This window comes from Pelmatolapia mariae, linkage group LG9 (genome assembly GCF_036321145.2).
Source record: "Pelmatolapia mariae isolate MD_Pm_ZW linkage group LG9, Pm_UMD_F_2, whole genome shotgun sequence".
Taxonomy (NCBI): Eukaryota; Metazoa; Chordata; class Actinopteri; order Cichliformes; family Cichlidae; genus Pelmatolapia; species Pelmatolapia mariae.
The window spans coordinates 11,581,120-11,597,951 of NC_086235.1; the positions used below are offsets into that span (position 1 = coordinate 11,581,120).

Genomic DNA, 16,832 nt, shown 5'->3' on the forward strand with positions numbered 1-16,832 from the left:
CCAGGAGATTTTTTTTTCCCTTTCTCACTGTCCCTCTTCCCTTCTGTTTTTCTTTTCCTTCCTCTCTTTCTTTCCCCTTTTCCTATCCCCCACTCATGTCTGTCCCGTCTGTAACAACTGGAAATAAAATAAAATAAACAATAAAAACAAAGGTCGATCAAATGGACCAATACGGCAATGCCATGATGATCCATTTGGCAAAATAAATCCATTGGGTATCCTTGTTGGTCGTCAGACAACAATTCTGATGGCTAAAGAACCAAATGGGACAGGCAAAAAAAAAAAAAAAAAATCCTAACAATAGGTATAGAAAAATGTTTAGTTGCTGCATTAATAGTAACTAATGGAAAATAGAATATTTTGCAACGGAGTGTTTTGAACATATTTGTTGACATATACAATTAGCCACTAATTTAAAGTATTTATCCTGATTAAACAGAGAAAGACAAGCATTCTGACACGACATTACTAATCAAAGTTCCTTTTTTCTTTTCCATTTAAATATTTTATAAACTCTCCCACTAGGATTTATAAGCCTTGCCAGTGTCTCTTTTCAGAAACATAATTTCTTGAGTTTAGTCATCATTTACGAAAATGGAGCTCAGCTACATGATGTCACTCAAAAGTACAAAAGATACGTTTGAAAGTTGATGACTTTGTTCTGTTATAGGGTTGATGCTTTTCTTTTCAGATGTAATGTTTGCTGTTTGTCAGATGTTACAGTTATTACAGTTTGCCTTTACAGCTGATAATTCAAGTAAGATGTGACTGGAGGGTACTAAGTGTTTCCAATGAGTGTCTAGGCTAGATGCTTAAACTTCCCGAAAAATCTGTGACACATCAAGTGCAGTTTTAAAATCATTTACACCCTATGTGTAATCCATCATGGCACAAAGACAGCACATCAAATGCTCAAACTGTTTCGTTTGGTTTGGGTTTTTTAAAGAAATATGTGCTCATTTGGAATGTGTTCATGTTGCAAAAAGTTTGGGATATGAAAACATCTTCTGACAGTCATAGTGATGTGAAATATGATCTACCTTCATTTGCACCACTATTTTCCTTTTTGTCGTTCTTTATTTATCAGAAGTCATTGTAAAGGGATGCACCTTTACCATGGAAACCCAGTCACCATTAGTGGGTTATTATCAGTGACCACCTTGCTGAGGTGGAGGATGTATTTTGTCACTCGTAAAGCTTTTTCTATCTCTGTCGTAGGCTTTTGCTAAAGTTACAGCCAGTGACGGCCACTTAGACTTGCATCAACATCTGTTTGCAGTAAATATATAGAGTTCCTATCTTGTGCATCTTGTAATGCAAATCCAAAGCTTGAAGTCTTCTTAGTGTCTCATAAAAGAATAAGGAAACAAGATCATATAATTTAGCAATTTAACTTCCGCTCAGTCATTTCTCCAACAGCCTTTGGAGGTCAATGACCTTTGCAACTAAGCCTAAAAGCAGAGCTAAAAGTCTACATTTTAATCACATTTTCACTGTTATTATTTCAAATCCATTGTGTTTCTGTAATTAGGCAAATTTATAAAATCTGGCTACTTTCAAAGGCCCTTCAAAACTATAAGTTATACCATTTTCCAAAAGCATATTTTAATGTAATAATTTCAACTAATATCATGTATTCTTTCAAAAGTTCTCTAAATCCTTTAGCTACTCAGCAGATTTTCTAAAACATTAACTGTAGACACAGCTATTCACAAACCATTGTGCATGAGATACTGTAGTGTTGCAGCCCTTTAGAGGCAGCGTGCTCTTCAGCAAGACGTTTGATGCATTCTAATGAGGAAACAATGTTTCCATAGTCGGCGGCAAAAACAGTGATTTGTTTGATTCCTGAGCAGCAATTTGTTTTGGCTGGTTAAGTGCTCATGTGTAACAGTACTCCAAGTATTCTCCACAGCGGGAAAAGTGGTACATGGATTTTTAATGTTAGGGCAGTGTGTAACCTTGATGCTCGTCAGCAACATATAAATTAAATGTGCTGTGGAAGGAAAACAAATTCCCAGTCCTACTCTGCTGATATGTGTCTCCCAGCTTCAGTATAGCCGGCTGCCTCTGCCATTTGTCTGTGTCCACAGCAGTTCCAGTGCACACACCCGCCCAAACCAGCAGCTTGAAATGAGATTCACTCAAGTGCATAATCCCTCAGTTCTGCTTAGCTGTGATTAATTGACCAAATATCTCTTATATATGAAGTGTCCACAGAACCATTCACAATTAAAATAAAGAAATAAATATATAAACTGGCTATCTTGTACAACACAACAATGTCCTCACAAGTTAATCGCTTACAAACTTGTCCAAGGAGCACACTCTAATCTCAGAGTATCGTTAAAAGCTCTTCCCCGTTTAGCCCCCCTGGCAAAATGATTTACTGACATGTCATTAAAAACCCGTCAGGGAAATAGACATCATGCAGAGAAATGGCCCTGCAGATCGATACCCAAGTAACCTCTGAAGCAATGTGTAGCTTGTCATTAGGAAGAAGCATTCGTGTTTACAGTTTCATACTCATAATTTCAAGGAAGTTATTTAGGCCTTTATTAATAAACCATCGTTGAAATCATTCACTTCTTGTCACCGTCATATAGGTTTACTGGCTATTTCCTACTCTTTGATGAAACTTTACATTTTCCCATATTGTGAACTTCATACATTTTTTTTAAAACTTGAACCTGGTGTATTTTATATGTCATAATAAACATTTGATCCCTTAAACACATGCAGTCTTAAACAGAATCAGGAAGTTGTCACCTAATAGCTTAAAGTGGGGTTTAGAGGGAGAAAATAATTAATCAGCTATAATTTAAGTGCTGGTCTAAGGAGCTTGGAAAGAAAAGCGTCTGGACTTCTTAAAGTTGCTTGAAGACGTTTCACCTCTCATCCGAGAAGCTTCTTCAGTTCTAAGGTCAAAAGGCCGAGAGTCCCTCCTCTTTGACTCCCATCACCCTCTGGAACACAAACTTGGAGTAATCAGGACCCTACACCACCGGGCAGAACATGTTCCCTCTAAGCCTGAAGGGAAAAAGAAGGAACACACACATGTAAAGGAAGCACTCAAAACATGCGGTTATCCCAACTGGGCGTTCATGAAGTCAGCAAAGATGCACAGAAAAGAAGATCAGACACCAGCGAGGGAGGATAAGAAAGACAGACGCAACAACATTGTCATCCCCCATGTAGCCGGTGTATCAGAGAAACTCAGGAGAGTTTTCTCCAAGCACGACATCCCAGTGTACTTCAGACCCAGCAACACACTCAGACAGAAACTGGTTCACCCGAAAGACAAAACTCCAAAACACAGACTTAACAACGTGGTGTATGCTGTACAGTGGAGCGAGGAATGCCCAGACCTCTACATTGGAGAGACCAAACAGCCACTTCACAAGCGCATGGCACAACATAGAAGAGCCACCTCCACAGGACAAGACTCAGCAGTCCATCTGCATCTTAAGGATAAAGGTCACTCTTTCGAGGATGCCAATGTTCACATTTTGGACAGAGAGGACAGATGGTTTGAAAGAGGAGTGAAAGAGGCCATCTATGTCCACTGTGAGCGACCATCTTTGAACAGAGGCGGTGGTTTACGACACCAATTGTCTGCCATCTATAATCCAGTTTTGAGATCCCTTCCCAGACGCCTTAACGCCCACTCACATTCTGGGCCATCTGACCTCAGGAATTCACATGATAGGGTGGGGCCAGGTTTAACAATGAGCTCACCCGAAACCCTGGCTGATTAGGTCCCACACCCGCTTTCACACCTTGGCTCATGTGATTAGAGGATCACCAAGGGGTCCTTTGTCCCTCTTTGGGGGGATACTCCCACTGGGTTTAAATCTGGGACTCTCGGCCATTTGACCTTAGAACTGAAGAAGCTTCTTGGATGAGAGGTGAAACGTCTTCAAGCAACTTTAAGAAGTCCAGACGCTTTTCTTTCCAAGCTCCTTAGACTACGATGACCTGGATGACTGAGAACCTTCACAGACAATTTAAGTGCTGGTTACCACAAGCAATTATAACTTTAAGGACAGTAACCAGTGACTGGAGTTTCTGAGAAACCAGAATGTATGGATTGCTTTATATCAGTCAGCCAGAATAACATGTCCTCATCTCGCTTATGCCACCAAAGATTTTACAATACTTTCAAGTGAACTGGAATCCTGGCCTCCTTTATGACTGAAGAGTAGAGAAGTAATTCCGTCACACTATTCATAGCAATGCAACATTCGACCATTCACGGAAACGATCAACAATACTGACAAAGTGCCGCAGACCATATAAATGTTAATTATAAGTACTGGTTGCATGTCCGTAGCCTCCTAAACTCAATATAAACTAGATATAAACTCCCTTATTCCAGATTGTGAGGTATAGTCAATGATCAAAATGCAATGAGAGACAATTTTTGCATTGTCGGCTTTTTGTATGATCATGAATTCATTTTTTATTTTCGGTTTAGGTTCAATCTGGATCAGTATTAATGGACAGAATGCTACCTCATTCTGAAAAAAATCATAAAAAACGGAGCAGGAAAGGAGTTACATTCATAAGGAATTATAGTCTCCAGCAGGAAAATACATGCAACATTTGTTTTTCACAGTAAGAACACATTAGGGGTGAACTAAGCTGTGAATTTTAACTGCATCTGCTTGATATTGTAGTTTCAAAACAGCAGACATCAGCTGTCACATTGTTACAGAGTCTAGTGTAAGTGCATTAACCATTCTCTTTTCCTAAGTGTTTATCAATTCTCCTTTGCAACTTTCCTCGACATCATGATGGTTTCCACCAAGTTCTAGGAAAATCAATTAGGAAAAGGACGTAGGAGGCAATATTTCTGAGTATTTCACCTTATCCAAACATTCAAAGTAAAACAAGAAGTAACCCCAACTAACACAGAGACATGGCATTTAACACTAAAGATGACGACAAAGACAGGGGAAGACATGAGGCAGGAAAACTAGAGGGACAAGGAAAGTAACCAAACTTAAAGTCAAACCAAAACACAAGACTAACAATACAAAAACTCAGGAGCATGATTTTGTATTTGCCAGACACATGAGTTGAAAGTCAGAGGTTCTGTATAGAACAGAGCAGACATCAGTGACAAAAGTGACACAGTAATTAAGTAAAAGGAGGAGATTGGATGGAGGTGGGTTGCAAAGAGGCTTGCATATGTGCAGCAACTGTAAACTGAACAAAGCAACTTAAATATCTCACATTATTTGGAATTTGCCAATTGGACACAAGGAATTGTGGCTTGGCACTCAGACTAGCTGATGTCAACAATGTGGTCTGCCTACATTACAAACGATTCTCTCCTAAACCTAATCCAGAAAAATCAGCTATAACGTCTACTAGCGATGCATAGATTACACAGCAGAGTCAACAAAGGCTTTTAAAATTAGTTGTATATGAATATTTAATCTGTGGGAGACAGCCCTGACTACCTGTACTGATATTGGTGCAAAGCATTGCTAGTGAATATAAATACAATTCTTAAACTTAAAATAATTGGGATGATATTTTGCAACTAACTAAAACCAGAAAGCTGTATGCTCTAATTTTTTTAGAAACACAAACATCAATAATTTAGGACGATATACGAAGGACCAAAAGTAACACCAGGATTATGATTTAAACCAGCTACTTGTACTGCACAAATGCCTGTGAAAGTGTAAAATACAGCCTGAACATCTGGCAGTAATGGAAAAGTCAGATCCTCATGAAGTGTGAGAGGTTTTTTTTTTTTTTTTTTTTTTTTTTAAGTGCTAAGACTAAAAACACCTGCCTGCCGTTTCAAGGAGAGTCATTACTTTGTTTAATATACTGAGCACATCCATTTTAGAATGTTTTTGAAGCTGTATGCCAACTCTGGATCCAGACCAGAAACACAGTTGTCTTGGCAGGAAGAACTAGGCTTGGATGATAGATGAAGCTGGAGGCAGTGTGCTGAGGAACCGATGCCTTCGAGACCCCTGTCTCTCCATGTCCACTTCCTTCTGACTCTCATCTTGCTGTTCTCCTCCTCGTCTCTGACGCCTAATCTGTCTCCTCAGCAAGCACACTCTGGTTTACAGAACCCCGTGACGCATCAGCCTCCATTCTCTTCATGTCTCCTCTGTGGCCTAATTGATGGCAGAACACTAACAAGTTGCCCTCCCTCAATCTCTCCAACGTATCCTGGTCTTGAAGGGCCTCTCTCTCCCCCACTCCTGTACTCATCCTCCACCCCCACTCTCCCATTTCACCGCTGTGTTCATTATTCATTAAGTTTCCCTTTGGATCCAGAGAGAGCAATAGCATAGCTGGATTCATAGGCGGACTCAACAGCTGGCCCAAGGGTACCTGAGTGATGTGAATGTGTGTGTGCAGAAGAGAGCGGTAAAGAGTGGTTGACTGATAGAAAGGAAAGAGTGAAAGTCAAATAATGCTGAGCACCGTGCTGAAAAAGAGTTTCCAAACAGTGTAATTGGCCTCTGAACCCATGAAACACAGTGCAGCCAAGCTGAGAAGTGCTGGTTATAGGAGATGATTGTATTTTGAAACTAAAAAAGGACTGTCGTTAAGCTAAGAGGCGGAATGCACTCATGGACTCGGGATAAAAAGCAGACTTATTTTGTGTGTTGTTTTAGCAGAACAGTTCTATAGAATATCAGTATAATTTCAAGACATATTGTTTGCTGTTTACCCTAGTAATCATTAAACAACTGGGCTTCCTGGCGTTTCCTACACTGAATAACTGCAATGCCCTTAGATTTTGTCATCTGTTTGGTTTTTCCTTGTTTGTCTAATGGCTCTTTTTTTGCCTTTGTCTCCAGTTCACCCTGTCAGTGTTCATTGTTTTGTCTTTGTTTTAGTCTGAAGTCACCTCATGCTTTATTTTAGTATTCAATTCATTTGGTGTCTTTTTGGTTGGTTTGCTACCTTTGTTTTCTTCCTTTCGCCCTAATCGTTTCCACTTGTGGCTCATTTCCTGTCAGCTCCCCATACAGTGCCAAGTGTTTCTTGTCAATTGTGTCTCTGCTGTGAACCTGTCTCAGCTTTATTTCCCATGTTCTTGGTCACCTATTGGATTCACTCTTGTTTACATTTTGGATTATTCTTTGTTGGACTCATCTGTTAATTGCTGGGTATTCGCTATGTTTCATTTGTTGCCCCATTGTACCAATGTTACCTCCAACAGGTTCATTAAAGAACACTTTTGTTCCTTGTATTCTGCCTCTGTTAGTTTTTTTGTTTGCATTTAGATCCTATTTTTCTTCTGAAGTGAAACGCTAAATCAGGACAAAGTTGTAGTACATCATTATTGTTAATGATATCATCACTGCACCATCAAGTCATCATTTAAAAGGATAATAATGAATGGCATATACATAAATCAAAAAAATAAAATAAACAAAAGAACAAAAACTTGTGTATGGCAATGTATAAAAATACTAGGGAGCTACATAGCTGGCAACAAAGACATATATTAAATAACTAAAGCAAGATGCACAAGAAAAGTGACTCTCAAAATTAAATGGAAAGTCAAGAGACAGAACTCAGGATAGCTAGCCAAACACTACAAAGTGAGAAAACTTGAAAGAAACACCTGCAGTAGAGGATGCCAACAGGATGCACAGCAAGCTAGAAGAATAAAAGAATAATTAAGGACATGGCAGAGTATAATTTTACATGGTTAACTTTAAATCAACTTATACTGCAATTTCACTCAAGTCCACAAATTAGTGATTATTTTGGTTACTGTCACCAACTGGATAACTTACACACAGATCCACACAGATGTTAGAGACACTAAATAGGCAGATTCTGACCACCTATTATTATTGTTATTATATTGGACTTCTATGGATTTATGGATTTGCTCAGATAATAACATCTAAGACATTTAGCTAATTTAATTCATTTTCACTAATAGGCTAAAAGATTGTTTAGTGGTTTATTTTTGTGTACTGGGGATTAGAGTATTAATATTTGACCAGCTGTTGAATATATTAAAATAAGTTTTGGATATTCTGTGACGCTGTTTGTTCATGCTGTGAGTCTGTGCATTTATTCCTGGGTCAAGTTGTGGCCAGACAAACAACATCTAAAAGCCCCAAGGGACAGACACTGTGACGGCCTGACAGTGACATGAGATGTGCTGACACTTGAGTAGGAAAGTGTGTTTTTTATGGATGCACATGTGGCTGAAGATGCAGCTTCAAATTTCATAGAGCATTGTAAAGCAATACAAGGACAGATTCAAAATAAAACATAAACCTTTATTCAGTGGCTCAGTACATTATATATGTACAGCAAAGCCAGAACTGACCAATACATCATTCTGTTTTTTCACAAAGGAATCTATTCTGTACGGAAAAAGTAACATTCAGTTAGTTTAAAAAAAACAGTAGGTATGAATACATAGGACAGCTGGAGTCAGTTCATGGATCTTAATTTGTCATAAATATTTTTTTTGTTTGATAAGCTACATAACACTGACCTATGAGTCATTTAAGTATTAAAAACACACCTACATAATGTGTCTACATAAAAACAACTTGGCAAAGTACCTGTTTTAAACTGCTTTTAGGGCACTTTATTGCTAGCAGCATGTCACAAAAATCACATAATTTGTTCCCATTTCTTTAGCTGAATCAATGAAAAATGCCAGCGATAACACAGTTTGATAGGCACCAAAAAGGTGATTTAGAAAAAGCTTTTAAGCAGGAACAGAAAAGTGTGTAGTGTGTCCTGAAAAAAGTCATATCCTTAAGAAATATCTAAAAAAATCCAACAAAGACCTGACACGGGGTCTTAGAAATGCATCCTTTGGCCCTTCAATTGAACCTGTTCACTGAAACCTTGTTAGAAATGGTCTCAGTGGAAGGATGGTTGTCAAGAAGCCATTTTTAGAGAAGGGAAAAAGGGAGAAAACAATGAGTTATTACTCAAGAACTGGACTGAAAACCAGTGGTAACTGGTCTTATGAAGTGAAGAGACCAAGCGTTGTTAATATATTTGGAGGAGGTTGAAAGATGTACAACAGCAAGTATCTACAGCTATGGTGAATGTTCTGTCATGGCTTGAGGGTGGATTTTAGCCAGCAATTTTTCAATATGACAATCCCAAACTATCTGTCAATGTAATGAAAGCATGGATAGAAAAACACATAACTGAACAGTAACAGTCATGGATTGACCTCCTCAAAGGTAAAGTAGGCAGCATCAAAAGAAGAGTATTGAATGTCCTTCAAGAAGCTCATTATGCTGTAGTTCCATGTATGGTTGCACATTTCATTAAACTATTGTATCCTAGCATTTTCCTAGCAAAAGATGCACACATGAGGGATGGCCCAAGACTTTTGCACAGTGTCTTCACTATTTAGACCCTGTCCAAATGGGAAACATGAGACAGCAAATTTATAATGGGTTAGGTCAATGTATGTGGAAAACCACACTCCTTATGCCCGGAGTCTTTATAATTAATGTGTAAAACTTTTCAGTGCTTAAAGACACTGCAGACAACAGTATGCTGGAGCAGAAACTAATGTATATAGTAAACCCAGGAGGGATATATGTTTTCATTTCTTTGAGACATAAAAGATAACAATAAGCTATTAGAAATTTCAAATTTTGAAATCTATACATTTTCTTCTCAGAAAATGCCAGAGAAGCAATTTAAACTTTATAAATCTTCACCCTGTTTTACTTGAATACCACTGCTTAGATGTTGACCTCACTCCCTCAAGCCTTCTGAACTCACCGAAGTAATTGCTAGCCATGCTTCGCTTATGGCACTATTGAGATTCTGGAGGATGAAAGTGCTCAACTCCTAGTGGTTCAAAAATCTCAACCAGAGAACCTAACAGATGCTACATGTTTTTAACGAGTGCTCCATTTTAAAGCTAAGTATGTTTGATTGAGTTGAAAGCTTTTGAAATATTATATCACATATAAATGTTTTTTTCCCCCATCAGAAAACATTTTTATAAGGAAAAAAAAATCAGAAACAGACCCTCCTGCTAGCACTGCACTGGGCAAAGATCAACCTCAGAAGTGTACCTTTTATCCCTCCAAATTGCAGACCAGTTATTTGGTCAGGCATGTTCGTAATAATAATAATAATAATAATAATAATAATAATAGAGCTTTAAGCTACTACTTTAAGCATCCTGTCCCTTGATGAAAGTATTTGGACAACAAAGTACACTGCTATGTTCCATGTTGGAGTAATTTTGTCTTGTTTTTCCGTGTCTACTGTAGCCTACAGAAACAGTTTTGCAATATAAAAAATTATATTATAGTCCTGTGTTGCATGGAAGCTTTAGAGTGTATTACTACCAGTTGTTTGGTAGTTATTATCCTGTTAAGTTTAAATTTAGCACTGAGTTGAATCCCTGTAGAGACTTTGTCATTGTGGGCGACATCGCCGTTTGCATTTATATTTTGGTGCTGGTGTGTCAGCTTTGCATGAGTGAAACTGAGCTGTTTATGTTGGATTTTGAGCTAAGATATCATAAGCTAAAGAAAAGAAACGACTTCAGAGCCAAGTGAGTCAATGCATGTATAGTGAGGGCCATGAAAACAAAAACAACAAAACAAAAAAATTGGCACATGTCTACACTGATAAAATACAAGGTACTGTATTAGCATAATGACAAACATAAATACAATTACAGTCTATTCGGTTTTCTTTCACAAAGATATTATCCATATGTCAATCAATATACTATGTTTACATCTCATATTACTTCCAAGCAGACTTGTTACAGTTGCGGCATAGGACACGCCAGAGCAACAGTGTAGATTTAATGCAGCACTATAATTCAGGCATTAATTTTGTGTTACTGGTGCAATCCTCACATTTTATTGATATAATAAAGTACTACTCATCTATATGTGTAAAAACATTGTCCCTCATGCTAAACTGGGACTCACCTTGCATGCCATCACCTATGTACCTTGTTTGATGAATTCTGGAAAGATATCAACTTAAATCAGCTTCTCTCATGATTCTCCTACTATTTGCAACTCAGTTATAACACAGCTGATGAAATACTGCTTCTGAAAATTTTAACAACCACCCTGAAGATGAGCACTGGCCAGACATGCTCATTTGCTACAGAAATCTTGATAATGGTAGCTATTTGCTGGCTGAACCTTCATAATTTTGTCAGCCATACAAAACACTGGAAATCCCATTTTCATAACAACCACATTCAAAACTCAACATGACAAACAACCAATACATCACCACTAAATTAGCAGTTTGAACTTAAACACACACATTCATGTCTTTTTGCCGGCCAGTACAATATATGACATTTTATGCCTACTTTTCTGCTTTTTCATTTCTTTATGTTGATGATGAATTATGTCTGGGCTTGAGCAACTGAGTTACACTGAGGTCTGATTTAACTATAAGAATTTCAGTTATGCTGTAATTTATGACTAAACTGTAGCTTGCTGTTTATATTTTTCCCCCCTCGAGGGCATCAGCATTTACTTTCTTCTACTGTCCATTTATGTGGTTTAACGCTTTTGTTTACTATTCATTCCAATGCTTTGAGTCAGAATTGCTAACAGCAATGTGCTATGAATTCATAAATCTTAATCACAAACTTTTGATTTAAAAAATATATTTTTTTATTTTAACAATTGGAAAACTCAGTGTGGGGCAGGTAAAAGAAAATAGAAAGACAATTTGGAACTGAATGAGTTTTAAACACTTAAAATAAGAAAACATAATATTTAGTCTGTTGCTCCCACTGTTCTAAACACCAATTTGATTTAGAGTCTCTTGTGCTTTTAAAATGAAACTCTAGCTTCAAGTGAAAAGCAGGCTGAACACATATACACTCACCAACCACTTTATTAGGTATACCTGTTCAGGTGCTCGTTAATGGAAATATCTAATCATATGGTATGGAATCATGATGACCTGCTGTAATTCAATCCAAACACCAGGATGGGGAAAAAAGGTGATTTAAGTGAATTTGAATTTGGCATGGTTGTTGGTGCCAGATGGGCTGGTCTGAGGATTTTAGAATCTGCAGGTCTACTGGGATTTTCCCCACACAGCCATCTCTAGGGTTTACAAAGAATGGTCCAAAAAAGAGAAAGTATCCAGTGAGCGGCAGTCCTCTAGGAGAAAATGCCTTGCTGATACCAGAGGTCTGAGGAGAAAGACACAGACTGTTTTGAACTAACAGGAAGGTAACAGTAGCTCAAATAAATGCTTTATCCAACCAGCTTGTGCATTCAGAGATGCTCTTCAGCGTAACACATTCAACTTGAAACAGATGGGCTACGGCAGCAGAAGACCACACTGAGTGCTACTCCGGTGAGCTAAGAAGAGAAAACTGCACAATTCAACCAGGCTCATTACGACTGGACGACAGAAAATTGGTAAAACACCATCATGTATGATAAGTTTCAATTTCTGCTGTAACATTCGAATGCTACAGTCAGAATTCGGTGTAAACAACATGAAAGTATGGCTTCATCCTGCCTTGTATCAATGATGCAGGCTACTGCTGGTGGTGGTGTTGCAATGCTGTGAGAGATACTGATGCGATCATGTCAGTATGGGCCAAAATCTGTAACAAGTGTTTCCAGCACCTTGCTGAATATATGCCACAAATAATTAAGGCACTTCTGAAGGCAAAAGGGGGGTCCAATCCAGTGGTAGCAAGGTGTAATTAATGAAATGTTCAATGGAAGTAACTTTTTAGATGATTTGCACATGAACATAATAATGACGATATTTAGAAAACGGTAAAACACCCTCAATAACTTTTTAAATCCTTTAAACTTTGAAACTGAAAAAAAATGGCAAATTCAAAGTACACCCCTTCTCTTCCCATGAAGTAGTGTTCGTTGTGTTCTGTATTCTGCTGGGACGCTCTAGGAAGGTAGGCTGTGTCTGGTGCTCTGTGTCTGTATGTGTGTGTGTAAGAAAATGAGAATGGGATAACGTATCGCTTCCTGATCACTATCTTACATAATCACGTGTTAACAGAGAAAGACAGGAGAAGAGGAAGAGAGGGAGATAATGGAGAGAGGAGAGGGTGGGGGAGCGGAGGGGGGCACTGCGAGTTTCAGAGCCGTGGATTGATCTGAAAACCGACCAATCCCGCGCCTTCCTCGACTTGAGCCGCCGCAGTAACCGGGCACGATTGGAGGATTCATTGGCGGAGAGATGCGCACACACGCACCGACTCGGCTCTCGTCCGGTCGCTTGCACATACGCGCACACGCACACGGGAAGGAAGGGAGAGTGTCGGCTCTCTGCAAGCCGCGCTGTGAAGCTTTGCCCTGGAGAGGATGACAGTGGTAGAGGAAGGGAATTGAAAGAGACGCAGAAAAGCAGAGGATGGGGAAAAACTCAAACGCGAGCATTCTTTTCGCCCTTAATCAGCTGTCATGTGGGTTCAGGGGGGTGCGCGTGGACAGGTAAGAGAAAAATAAGTTTGTCTGGCTTTTTTCGCTGTCTAACCTATTTTAAGTTGCCATTTGTATGTGTGCGTTTAACTCTCGGTGGCGTGCTTGTGCCTCCGCGTATACGCTGCTGTGCTTCATAGACCTGGTAAATAAATTGCCTGGGGGTCTTGCGCGTGTGAGTACGCGCTTCTAAGCCGAGTTTGACTGTGCGCGCGTTTGCAATTTCACTCCGCGTGAAATTGAGCACTAAGCGGAAAGAAACGGACATAAGAAGGTGGGGGAAAAAAGTAAAAGAGTGCGCACACGTCATTTTTTTGGGTTATCAGAAGTGTATTTGGCTCTGAGGCGTTTCGGTCTTGTCTCCCGGGGTGTTGTTTCACACATCGGCTCGGTGGAGTTATGAATGATGGACAGGTTGCTCTAACAGAGTGGGAGTTGGAGGCTATCCGATACCTCTGATGTGTGTGCCGCACCAGTGTAGCCAGTCTGAATTTTACGCGCACTGCAGGAAACAAGAATCCACTCATTGACTGCAGCTTCTCTAAGTAGAGCTTTCTCTCTCCGCACCAGACCCCGTCTCTCTGTAGGGAGACAGAAATAAAGGCGCATTTACAGTGAATGCCTCAGTTATCTGAATTTTGGGAGATGCTTTGACAGTCGTGTTTGTGTGCGTGTGTGTGTGTAAAAATGCGTAAGGCAAGTGTCAGTTGTTTAGCTGTCCCTGTTAATGTTGCGTTGATTGGCTCCTGGTAAGCACAGGGTGGATTGTATAGCTGCCAGTCTTGCGCTGCATCTTTCAGGGATCCTCACCTCTTTGATGTGTTTGCAAATGTTTGAGAAAAAAGATGCCAAGTGTCATGCAATTCAGTGGCATGTTTTGGGCTGCAGTGTCTGGGAAAAGGATGATATTTGCTTCATAGCTGAATACTGAATGGCTTTATTAGAAACCATCTGGTTGCTGCTGTTGGAGTTTTGACATTGATGTAGACAAAAATGCAAATCCTGTTTCTTATGAAAAAGGTTCTGTGTACGAATGTTCCTTTTCTTTATTTGGGGCCCTGGGAATGCTCACAGTGGATACTATTCCAATTGTCAATTTAGATGTAATTAGGGGAAAAACAAATCAGTATTTTAGTATCAGTTAATTTGTCAAACATTTGCCAGATACTTTGCCAAGGGTTTAGTTGACAGGATGTGAAAGATGACTTAAAATGCCCATAAGAGTATTCCATGGTGCAAAAATCACGAAGGCCCACATTTGGAAAGCTTTTACCAACACTTACTTCGTACTTCTGCATTATAGGTGGCTCCAATAATTAATCAATCAAACATCATTGATTAGTTTCAGAGCCAGACTGAAGACCAGTAGTTTGGTGACAACAGTGACCTTCTGTATGTAAAAGGCATCACATACTTGCATTCATTTCATGAAGGAAAGGCCCTCTGCAGAACCGTGCTACAAATTGTCAGTCTTATCTTTCTGTGTTTGCCTGGATAAGCCATTATCACCTATTTTTCGAATATTTGTCAGAAGATGTTACAGGAGCACCACACGATTACCGACCTAAGCTTTGAATTAATTATCACAGCCTTCAAAGTCCAGTTAAAACGATAGCAGGAACATAACACAGCAAGTGTTAACTTTATCATCATTTCTATGCATGCTGTTGAAGCAAAACTGAGGCAGCTGACTGGGTTCTAAAGAGGCCTTAAGAGTTGGTGCTTGAATCTGAAATGTACTGGTCATCTGCCCAATTTAATCTGGCAAGTGGAAGAGTCTGGAATAGCATGACAACATATGCAAAACATAACCCACCAGCTGCACTAGCAAAAATAAAATACCTAAAAAAATAAGAGCTAAAGAGGAGCAGATAGACTGACTTCGCAATTTTAGGTGATCAGCCTCAGTTTCATGTTCATCTGAGTAAGATGTGTTAAATCTACGATGTTGACATGAACCTGCACACACCTATATTTTTTTTTTACCTGGTAACAAGGCCCAGATAATTATAATTTGTAAAACTTACTAACTTCTTTGAAATAATGAGTGAATGATTGGAGTTAAATTCATTTTCTAAAAACACGCACACACACACACACACACACACACACACACACGAGCAAATCATGTAATTCCAGCATTTAACAGACCAGATGATCATGTAGGATGCATCTATCCAGTAAGATGGAGTGGCACATTAGAGATCATTACCTGCCTGGTAATAATCCAAGGTGAAATGCAGATGTACTAAAGTAGCCTGACTTGACTTCATTAGACACTCTTGGTTGATATGGAAGATTTCTTTTTCTCCAAAGTGTCCAGAACTAATTGCGCCATTCAGTCAAATTTGATTTGATGCAAGCTGCATTTAAAATCAGCTGTAAGTGTTTGAATATCACGCTGTGTATAATGCATATGGTTCATAGTGTGATAAATGCATCAAGGCCAAAGTGAACATGTTAATCACTGAAATCCTTGTTTGATGCGAGTTATGCAAACATTACCATGAAGTCAAGTGTCAGCTGAAGTGTGAAAAATTGTGCAATTATCAGTCACTCTTTAAAGTGTGTTTGTAACAGAGCAGGCATCTTAAACACTCAGCATGGCAGCTACAAAATAACAGTTTGTCAAACTAGGTGCAATTTCAGAAAAGGCATTCAAATTATAGGAAAACTACATTCAGCTACCCCCTGCTAGCCACAGACAACTGTGCCAAAGAAGTCTGAAAGGCAATGTTTTGATCATTTCTTTGATAAGTTTGTCTAACTGAACACCAAGGTTCTGTCATATCTCTAGGAGACTAGACAGGAATAAGAACAGTGGATTGTTATTGGTCCAACAGCACATTCAAAAAGGTCATTTAAAAGATGAATCATGCCTCCAAACAATCTCTTCCCAGAGAGCAAAGGTGGTCATACTCGCCCTATGTGTGCTCAATAGCACATAAAACATAAGAACATAATTCAAGGAAGAATAATAGCTTCGGAAAAGCAAGTGTTGATGAGTCTTGTCAGCACTGCAATCTTCTTCTAAATCCAGGATGGTGAAATAATCCCCTGCTTGTAATGCAGCAGTGTGACTGTATTGTGTGGCTTGCAGTGTTAAATGATGTATGGGATTTTGTTGTTAAACTTCTGCGACATGACACCTTGATGGGAATGTATTCATACACGCAAAAATGAGTTCTCAAATTGAGAGTTAATCATGCACTAAACACTGTATTTTAAATTCCCGGCAGGGGCAGCAGTCATTAATTTGGAACAAGTAAAAGAAAAAAGAAAAAGAAAAAAAAAAGAAATAGCTAATTTGAACAGCTGATGGAGGGAGAAAAAGCAACACTTAATAAAAGTTAAGGAACTAAGAGAATCCAGGGGACACCTTTA

General features: G+C 39.0%; 1 protein-coding gene across 2 annotated transcripts in view; it reads left to right on the forward strand.

Moving 5' to 3' along the window:
• Positions 1–16,832, forward strand: part of LOC134634209 (cadherin-18) — a 188,239-nt gene that overhangs the window by 82,099 nt on the left and 89,308 nt on the right. Inside the window, exon 1 of one of the 2 annotated variants that reach the window (XM_063483267.1) lies at positions 13,229–13,460. The exons of the other annotated variant lie outside the window; for it this stretch is intronic. The gene's annotated coding sequence lies outside the window, so the exon portion shown is untranslated. Of the gene's footprint in view, positions 1–13,228; positions 13,461–16,832 lie in introns of those variants that run through there. 2 annotated transcript variants of the gene reach the window in all.